The sequence below is a fragment of the Mustela erminea genome, chromosome 13, assembly GCF_009829155.1.
Source record: "Mustela erminea isolate mMusErm1 chromosome 13, mMusErm1.Pri, whole genome shotgun sequence".
NCBI lineage: Eukaryota > Metazoa > Chordata > Mammalia > Carnivora > Mustelidae > Mustela > Mustela erminea.
The window spans coordinates 184,819-195,110 of NC_045626.1; positions in this window are offsets into that span (position 1 = coordinate 184,819).

The window sequence follows — 10,292 nt, forward strand, 5'->3', positions numbered from 1 at the left end:
GCCGACGCGCGGGGCGGGGCGGGGCTCCCGCAGCCTCAGCAGCCGCCCGTGCGCGCCGGACCGAGGCGACCCGGGACCTGCGGGGCCCAACCCGGCTCGACGCCCCGCGCCGCTCCCGCCCGCACCCCCGGGACCGCCGGCCCGGCGCGAACGTGGCTCGCGGTCGCTGGCGCCGGCGGGCCGGAGGGTCGCGGACGCTGGCGCCGGCGGCAGGAGGGAAGGCGGCCCCGGGAGGTGCGGACCAGCCCGGGGTTCACCCGGAGGCGGGCGTGGGGACGGGACCCCGGCCGCCGGCGCTGCGGGGCGACCCCTCGGAGCCGCCCGGAGGCCGCCGCGGGAGCGAACGGCGCGCGGAGCTCTTGGCGGACCGCGCCCCCGTGCGCTTCCGTGACCCCCGCCGGCCCCGACAGCCTCCGACCGAGCCCGCCGGCCCCCGCGGCCGAAAGGAAACCTCAGCGGGCCGCGCGCCGGCGCCAGCCTCGGAGCCGACCGCGCACTGACCAGCCACGGAGAGCTTCGGCGGGCCCGGGAGGGCCACGGGGACGCTCTCGGAGCCCGCGCGCGGCCCTCGGGGCGCGGCTTCACCGCAGGGCGCGGCCCTGGTTCCCGGGTGTCTCCGACCCCACGTTCCGGTCGGGAGGCTGTGGAGGTCTCAGGGCACCGCGCCTCCTCCAACCCCCGTACGTGGGGGCGCGGCCCGGGCTCTCGGCACACGACGGCTCGCCACGGGGCGGCCCCCACGACACCGGCCCGGCCAGCAGAAGAGGCCCTCGGGGTGCCGTGGTGCAGGCGCTCGTCCCCGCAGCACGCGCCGGGCTCCCCGTGACGAGTAGCGGTGTTCCTGCGATCAGACCGCGGAGAAGGGACAGCGGGGGACTCCGCCCAGAGAAAGGACTGGTCGAAGGGCCGCAGAGGGTCTCAAACACGGACGCTGACCCTAGCCACCAGCACGAGGAGAGGGCAGCAGCCTGACCTGGCAGAGCCTGTTGAATTCTTTTTTAAGGTTTTTAAAAAATTTATGTATTTGACAGAGAGGGAGAGATCACAAGGAGGCAGAGAGGCAGGGGGAGGGGGAAGCAGGCTCCCCGCCAAGCAGAGAGCCCAATGCGGGGCTCGATCCCGGGATCCTGGGATCACGACCTAAGCCGAAAGCAGAGGCTCAGTGGGTTAAAGCCTCTGCCTTCGGCTCAGGTCATGATCTCAGGGTCCTGGGATGGAGCCCCAGATCGGGCTCTCTGCTCGGCGGGGAGCCTGCTTCCCCCTCCTGCTGCCTCTCTCCCTGTGATCTCTGTCAAATATATAAATAAAATCTTAAAAACAAATACTAAGGCCAAAGCCCACACGCAGCCGTCAGCCTCCATGCTCTAGGAATCTTAGGGACCCCAAACCTGCAGAAATTCTCTGGGGACACTTGTAATTTATGTCAATGCACCATGACTATCCTTGCCCCCAGGCCTGACCCACGTGAGGCAGGGCCTGGAACACCCTTAGCGAGGGTGGGACCTATTCAGAAGGACGCTCGGCCCTGCCAGCAAGGAGGTGGGCCCTACCATCCCACAGCGCGCGGGACACCAGTCTCAGCGGGAGGTGACCCCACGACTCGGACTCAGAAACAGCAGAGTCCTGGCCAACTGCAACCGCCCGCCCACAGAATCTGGTGCCAGGCTGGACGAACCTGAACTGCACCAGCACAACATGGCAAAGGCAGCGTTGTTGGTACTGAGGTAACAGGATGACCCTGATGACCTCTGGGGCAGACCCCTGGACTTGCCCTGTGACTTGTTAGTGAAGCCACCAAAAAAGCTGACTTGGCAGCAGACGAGCCCCGAGCTTCTAGGTTTCTGAGTAAGTCGACAACGGTCTAAAATCCTCGTGTTTCTTACCGGGTGCGGACACGCGTCTGCTCTACGTTAGTGGTTCTCAAACATTTGGTCTCAGGTACACTCTTAGCTCAATCTTTTTGTTTTATTAAATTTTCTTTCTTTCTTTTTTTTTTTTTTAAAGTAGTCTGCGTGCCCAGTGTGGGGCCTGAACTCACAACCCTGAGGTCCAGAATTGCACATACTCCAGCGGAGCCAGCCACGGACCCCAGGACTTCCTTACACCCTTCTCTAAGTTTTTTTAAGATTTTGTTTATTTGTTTATTCGGAGAGAGCAAGTAAGGGGAAGAGGAGAAGCAGACCCCCCACTGAGCAGGGAGCCGCACCGGGGCCGATCCCAGGAGGCAGATGCTCAACTGACTGAGCCACCCAGGCACCCTTCTTTACACTCTTAAAACTGAGAACCACAAAAAACGTTTTTATGGGTTTTATCTGTCAACATGTGTTGTATCGGAGGTTACAGAAACAGGAGCACGGCAGCACGCGCTGCGTTGGTTGTCCGCGACGCCGCCCGCTGGGGCACTGCCCCGCCCGTGAGGAGGTCGCACGTACGTTCAGTGAAGATGACGCCGACTGTACAGACCCTCAGAGCGTCTCCAGACCACATTCTGAGAATGTATGCTAAATAAGCTTTTTTTTCAGAAACGTAAGTTCTGTGGTCAGTCTTGGTAAAGTTAGATATTAAATTCGGTTGTAATGTCAGACTTCCAAAGGACAGTAATTTGCTTCCTAGACACACAGCTGGAGGAATCAAACCCGAGAACCGCTACCTTCCTGAACGACACCAAGATTCGAGATAAACGACGTGACGAGACCCCGGATCGATGGGTCAAACACAGAAACAGGAGCGCCTGCGGGGCTCCGTCGGTGGGCCCTCGATGGAGAGCCCCATGGGCCTCAGGCTCACAGGGCGTCTGCGTGAGACCCTCTCCCTCGCATCTGCCCCGCCCCCGTGCCTACATGATGCTCCCTCTCTCTCCCGGACAGACAGACAGGGCGCCCGTGTGATTCCGTCAGTAAAGTGTCTGCCTGCAGCTCCGCTCACAGTCCTGGGGTCCTGGGATCGAGCCCCCCCGCCCACCCCTTGCTTGTGCGTGCTCTCGCGCGCTCTCTCTCCGACAAATAACTAAAATCCCTTAAATAAAAATAAAATGTCCTTAAAACAAGACACAGAAGCAAATTGGGCAGAAATTAATGTAAAATTCCACGCATAAAAGACAATTGAGAATAAATTCGATTTCTGCTAACTAAAAATCTAACACGCTGCGCGTGAACGGGCCTGCCAGCAGCACAGGCCGCGGAACGCACTCGCGTGCAGACCACAACACAGCCCGTGCGCAGGTCCTGCGAGCACGTCCTCAGAGGACCTCCCCGACCCGAGCGCTGGAAGCAGGGCCAGGAAACGCCGCCGTTTCGGCTGTGACCGAAGGACCTGAGACCAGCTCGGATACACGGAGCGGGGGCAGCGGCTCTGAGGCTCCGGGAGGCAAACCAGGGCCACCGGGGAAGGCGAGGGTGCTTTGGCTGGACAGGAGCCAGGCCGGCCCGCCCCGCGGGGGCCGCCACCCGAGAGCCCAGAGCCCCCCCCCCCCCCCCCCCCGCCCGCCGCACGCAGACGACTGGCCTTCTGCAGAACCAGACCGGACAGCGGAGGCCTGCCCAGGCCCTTGCACGGTCCAGACCCGCCCCCACCCACCCCCCCACCCCAGTCTGTGGCTTAACGGCTGCAAGGGCGGAAAGCAGTGACTGCGGAGCGCCCGAGCCTCGGGGGAGACGGCCATCCTGCCCAGCTCGCTCACGGGGCAGGGGCTGCGGGCGCGCCACATCCAGCGCCACCGCTTTGATGGCCCCAGTCTAGAGAGCTTCCACCTGCACATCCTGATGCCCCGACAGACCTGAGTTAACGGGAGAGGCCTATGCGTCACTACAGTCGGGCAGGACCCGGGAGGGATGCTTTGGTCACTGTCGCTGCTACTGCAGGCCCATCTCCATCCTGCCAGCGGCTGACCAGGAGCTTCATTCTGCCGGTTCCTCAGCAGATGTGCAGAGCCGGCCCGGGCCAGGCGGAGCGCTGAGCCCCATGCACATCTCGCCCCGCGCACAGCTTGCCCCGCGCACAGCTTGCCCGCTGAACCCTCCAATAACCTGGCAAAGCCTGTGCCTCTCACACGGGAGGAACTGAGGCCTGATGCCAGGCCACACAGCTCCTAAATGATCAACCCACATCTGAGCCCAGGTTCGTCTATCCTCAGGCTCGGGCGGGTCTCACGCTACACAGCGCCTCCCCCGGCCAGGGACCCAGCCCCAAGCTGCCGCAAACACACTTTAAAAACGAAGCCACCACAATCCACAACTGTCATTTCAAACTCAGAAGGGCAGAGCTGAGAAGAAAACCCTTCCTTGAGGCAGAGACAGGCAAGGAGCCCAGGACCGGCCTCCTGACGGCTGACCGTCGGGGCAGGCCCGAGGGTCAGGACACAGCGCGCCCCTGGCGTGCGGCTGGAGAAGCCATGTCCCACACCCTTTTCTGGGCTGCTTCCCAGCATCTTGAGCACATGCACCAGCCTCTGGTGTTGCGGAAGCTGGTCCTTCCTGCTCACCTGGAGGGTCTGAATTTCCACTGAACCCTCAAGCATATCAGCTCAGCCCTGTCTTCTCGTCTTCCGACACCGGCTCTTTGAGGGTTCCCAGACCCAGTTCCCGCATGGGGTAGAGAGAGAGATTCCCACATGTTCAAGGCTAAGCAGTCCTCAGGATACCAGCAGCGTGTCTGAGAATTCAACTCAGTTCTGACACTGTCTGCCTTGGACACAGCATCCGATCCCAGTCCTGTAAGACAGCCTCCTGCCCCCAAATTCAGACACTCTTCGGAAGTCCCTGGCTGGGACTTGTGCTTCTGACCGACCAGCCGCAGACTGGCCGTTCCAGTGACCTCCTCCTGAATCTGCTGCAGCGGCTCACAGAACGCAGGGAAGGGCTCACGGTGACCTGCTGGTTAGAGGTAAGAGTCAGCAGCCAGACAGAGACGTGCCTGGGGACAGGTCCGTGGGAATGGGTGTGGCGTTTCCATGCCCTCTCCTGAGAGCGGCTCGTGCGTGCTGGTCTCTGGGAGTTTGCCAGCCCGGAAGCTTCCGAGCCCAGTCCTTTTGGGTTTTACAGAGGCTTCTTTGCATGGCCACGATGGATTAAATCATTGGTCACCGGCTGACTGAACGCCGAGGCCCTTTCCCCCCGCCAGAGGTCAGGCAAGGGGCCGAAAGTTCCAACCCTCTGATCACATGGTTGCACCTCCTGGTAGCAGCCCCCGCCCTTGAGTGAGAGGGTTCCAAAAGTCACCTTCATTAACAAAAGACACCTTTGTCAGTCTCAACACTTGGGAATTTTGGAGGGTTTGGGGAGCAGAGAGCCAGGACCTGTGGATGAAGACCACAACTGAATGACCAAATACGTACTGCTTATAAATTACAATCCCAGGTGGCAAACACTGTTTTCCTCATTTACAGATGAGACGTGGTGGCTGTTGGTAGCCCCAGGTGTCACGTGTCCTCTGGCCCGGAGCCCCCAGAGGTGCCCGGCTTGCATGTCTGGCAGCAGCACAGATCCTCGGTCCTTTACAAACACACAACAAACAACCTACAGCACACGCAACCACATCTCGTATGTAAGCACAAAGTGCTACGTAAATGTCAAAAACCAAACTGAGTTACTTATTTTTTAAAGTGAAGGCTTAGAAAATTCATCTCTGTAAATCCTGCTTAATTACACCTGGAAAACCAAACTGTAATGTCTCTCCCCCAAGGAGAAGTCCAAAGTGGGCCGTGAAAGCCATGACTGTCTCATTCTCGTCCCCTTGTTACTAATTTGAGTTTCAAAACCACGTGGAAACAAAAATCAGAAATGACCTCTGAACAGGAAGGAGACTCCCTCTCATTCAGCACCCCCTCCGCCCCCGCAGCGTACGTGGACTCTCGGACGCCGTGGCCATCAGGAGGAAAGCAGATCAGAGGCGCTGACGGCCAGGGTGTTTCTTCCAACATGACCGTCCAGCCCTGTGGCCCGCGCTCAGCAGAGACCTGTACCTCTGCCCACACTGATGACAATGGCCGTGGGCTTCATCAGACTCAGCTCCCTCTTCCCAGCCAGCCTCTGGGTCTGGGACGTCAGGCTCACAGCCAGCGGCACGAAGTCCCATCGCCAAAGCAGGTCATCCAGACTCTCGGTAAGTGGCACCAACAGCTTCCTCCTCCTCTAATTTGTAATGAAGGGAACAAGGAAGAAAAACTATGTTCTCTAATCAGAAATTCATCACGTTGCCACAGGAAGGAGTTTCTGAGGGAGCCAAGGGTGCAGCCTGTCGCTGCTGGGTCCAGGACCCATGGGAACCCTGTGGGCATGTCTGGGTTCTCTGGGGGCAGGCTGCGGGGCCTGTGGAATTTCGTACCACACCAGGGCTCCCTGAGGCCAGGAGCTGCTTGTCCCTTGAACCCCCAGAGCCTGGTACAAGTCCGATGGTCCATCAGACATAGCTCGGTGACGACAGGACGTCGATGAAGGGAAGTAGGTCCCAGTCCAAGTTAGAGCACAGGCACCTGCTTCTGGGACCACAGAGCACCCCGATGTGGGCAAACGCATCTGGGTTTTGCAGAAGACATACCAGCAGAACCGGAGGGTGCCTGGGAATGCTGCTTCTCACACAGGGAGCAAGGCCCCCGGGGTATGATAGAGGGAACCTTTGTGTTTTGCTTGGTTCAGTCCTAACCCTGCTCTGGTCCCCAGACAGCTGGCTGCTCAGAGGGATCCAAGGCCCAGAGGTTATAGGTTCCTGGGAAGCTGCCACAGCGCCACAAACACAGAATTCCAAATTACCCAAATTCTCCCCTAACACATGTTTGGGTTAAGGGACAGCCCCGAGGCAGGATGGATGCCATGCCCACATCACACAGGAACCCTGGCGTCTCTCTCTGTGCCTGTGTTCATCGCCCTGAAGTCTCTCCACTGTCTATGGTGCAAACACTGGCTGGACACCCCATCTCCCAGCTCACCAGGCCTCCACGAGTTTCTCACCAGCTGGGCATGTGGTCCACAGGCAGTGGGAGGCCACTGAAAGGTTGCAAACAGCATCCATCGTCTGGCTGGTTTGCATGGAGGGCCGGAGCTCAAGAGCAGCAGGGAGAAGCCCCACAGAATATGCATCTCAGGTGAGATGGACAGGGCCGGAGCCCGCGGCATCGAAGAAGTGAGAGAGAAGAAGCGGGTCTGCCGCTGCATGGAGACCATCGTAAGCCCGGGCACTGACGGAGGAAGGACCCCGCGCACGTCATGGAGGGCCGACACGACCTTCCGTGTTAAATGGATCAGGGGAGTTGCCCGGTGCTATGGCCCGCTTCTCCCTTTCACTTCAGAAATTGAAGCCTCTTTTCTGGTGAATGTTTTCAATAAAAAAAAGCCTCAGCCACATTCCCAAGTACGCACAGCCGCTTTCTCGACCATCGTTCTTATTTTTTGGAGAGAAAGAGCAGGGGAGTCTTGTGACTTATGGGGGGATCCTACGTCCAAGCCATACTGAAGGCAGGGATGGTGTGTTAATCTCAGGTCCCTTTTCTGAACGTTTACCTGCATCTCCTGTTGCGGTAGAGAATCCTCGTGTCCAACGCTCTGGCTCTCTGAGCCATCTTATAGCCACTGCTGCCCACACTGACGATTCCCAGGGTGGCCCCGGTCACCTCCTGGCCCATCCAGTTTGCAGAAGATGTCTCTGTATCTGGCGCACTGACCAACATATGACCTAAAATACAGAGGGGACAGAGTGAGCCGCGGGGCCGGCACCACACACAGAAAGCCGCGCCACACCCTTCCCACACCACAGACAAGGCTTTGCAAGGCTGAAGGGACGGACAGATGGAAGCTTCCTCCTAACAGCACCGGAGCGTCCTGGTACAACGCCAACTTCTCTTCGGCTAGGGAAGGCCTTCTGGTAGAAATGTCCGTGGCGGCACCTGTGTGCCCACGAAGAGCCTGGTTCTCACTTCCTCTTTCCTCAAGCGCCTTCGCACCCAAGCTCACCAGGAGGGTGGGGCACCCTCCCAGGGAGGGCCAGGGCCTGCAGAGGCCCGGTGCTGCCTTCTCACTTGGAGGCCTTCACCCCAGGGCAGCTGCTACGGACCAAGGAATGACCCCAAGGGCATTTCCACAGAGATGCTGAAATGACTTCAGCCGTCAGGGGAACGCGTGGAAGCTTGTGGGGGGCAGACGTGGCGCCTGTCGGACAGACTGCCCGTGCCAGGTGCAGGCCAGCCGGGCTCGAGTCCCGGGTCAGCCGAGAGTGGCTCCGATTCCCAAGTGCAAACAAGCCCTGAGTTCGGTGTGCGGAAGTCAGGCCCCGCGAAGTCAGGCGCAGGTCACCGCGCGCGCGCTCCTCGGAAAACCCGCAACTCCAGTGGCGTCTCCCTGCCGCGACCCTGCGAGCCGCCAGCAGTAGGGCCATCCCCTGTGGGCCCTGGGGCTGCACACGTCCGGGGCGCGTCAGCCGCCTTCACACCGAAGCCGGCCGGGAGCTTCAGGTCCGGGGGTGCAGACCTACTCGGCGCCCTCCCGCCCCGGATATACGCGGTCTTTGGGCCAAACTGCATTTCATTTCCCGAAAGTTCCTGCCCGGTCACAGAGCAAAGCGTTTCCGCAGATGTCCAGCGCGACCTTCACGCGCCCCGCAGCACCTGCCAGGGCGGACGCCGCGGCCAGGCCAGTCCCCATCCGCCACGGCCTGCGGGACGCCAAGCGCCACGTCTGCTGCCCCGCGTCTCCAACGGGACGGTCAGGGCTCCCCGACTGCCCTTCCGGGTTCTGAGCGCTCAGTTCCCAGCACGGCGGCGCCCCCGCCCTCAATTCCACGCCGTCCTCCGGGCACCAGCTGAGTGTCTGAGTGGGCAAGGGTCCAGCAAGTCGGGACGCTCCCTACGAGGCCGGCGACGGCGGCAGCTCCCGCGGGCCGAGGGCTGAGTCCGCCGCGGCTGCCCCCACCCCCCGGCGGCCGCCCCCACCCCGCGGCCGCCCCCCCCCCCGCGGCCGCCCCCCGCCCGCGGCCGCCCCGCCTCCCTGCGGCTGCCCCCTCCCTGCGGCGGCCCCCTCCCCCCGCGGTTGCCCCGCCCCCCCTGCGGCCGCCCCCTCCCCCCGCGGCCGCCCCCACCCCGCGGCTGCCCCGCCTCCCTGCGGCCGCCCCCTCCCCTGCGGTTGCCCCGCCCCCCGCGGCCGCCCCCTCCCCCGCGGCCGCCCCCTCCCCCCGCGGCCGCCCCCACCCCGCGGCTGCCCCGCCCCCCCTGCGGCCGCCCCCTCCCCCCGCGGCCGCCCCCACCCCGCGGCTGCCCCGCCCCCCCTGCGGCCGCCCCCTCCCCCCGCGGCCGCCCCCACCCCGCGGCTGCCCCGCCTCCCCGCGGCTGCCCCGCCTCCCTGCGGCCGCCCCCTCCCCTGCGGTTGCCCCGCCCCCCGCGGCCGCCCCCTCCCCCGCGGCTGCCCCGCCCCCCCCTGCGGCTGCCCCACCGCCGGCCCCGCACAGGCCCCGGGCCGCTCCAAGCACTCCCCGCCGGCAGTTTCCGACCAGCTCCCCCGCCGGTTCCTGGCCCTCGCGAGGGCGGCGCCCAGAACTCCGGGACGCGCCCCCCTGCTTGCAGGTCCTCAGGGGCGGCGACACAGGACAGGGCGACCGAGTCGCCGACCACCACGTTTCTGTCCCCGCGGAGCAGCGCCGGCCCCCGAGGGACAGTTCTGGCTCCCTCAGCGTGGAAGGTCTCCAGAAAGGCCCCCAAAGCTGACCTCTGGGGGTTTCCGGAGGCTTCGCTGCGGAGCCGGGACTGGTGAAACCACGGGCCTCGGCCGAGTCCACCTCCGGCCTCTCCCCGGGGTCGGCGCGGTGGTCGCGAGGGGCCCGGCTGTCCCGACCCGTCGTCAGTCCCAGGCAGGCCCCGTCGGCCTCACCGCGGCGCCACGGTGCCCCGGGGGTGCGGAGGGGGCGGGCCGAGGAGGTCCCCACCCGGCCCAGGGGTCCGCTCTGTCCAGTCCCCTCCCCGTCCAGGGGTCCGGTCAGGTCGGACGCGAACCCCACCTCCTTGGTCCGCCCAGCCAGCTGCCCCCTCCGCACCCCCGGGGCACCGTGGCGCCCGACGAGGCTGTCCGACGGGGCCTGCCTGGGACTGACGACAGGGCGGGTACAGCCGGGCCCGTCGCGACCACCGCGGCGCCTCCGAAAAGCGAGCCCTTGGGGTTCGCCCCCAGACCACCTACCGCACGCGCGCCGCCTGGAGCCCTGGGCCTCGGGTGTCGCGCGCCTCCCAGCGCCGGACGCGCCCACCCACGTCGGCGGACACGCGCACGCTCACGTTCACGGCGGCGCGCACGCTCACGTTCACGGCGGCGCGCACG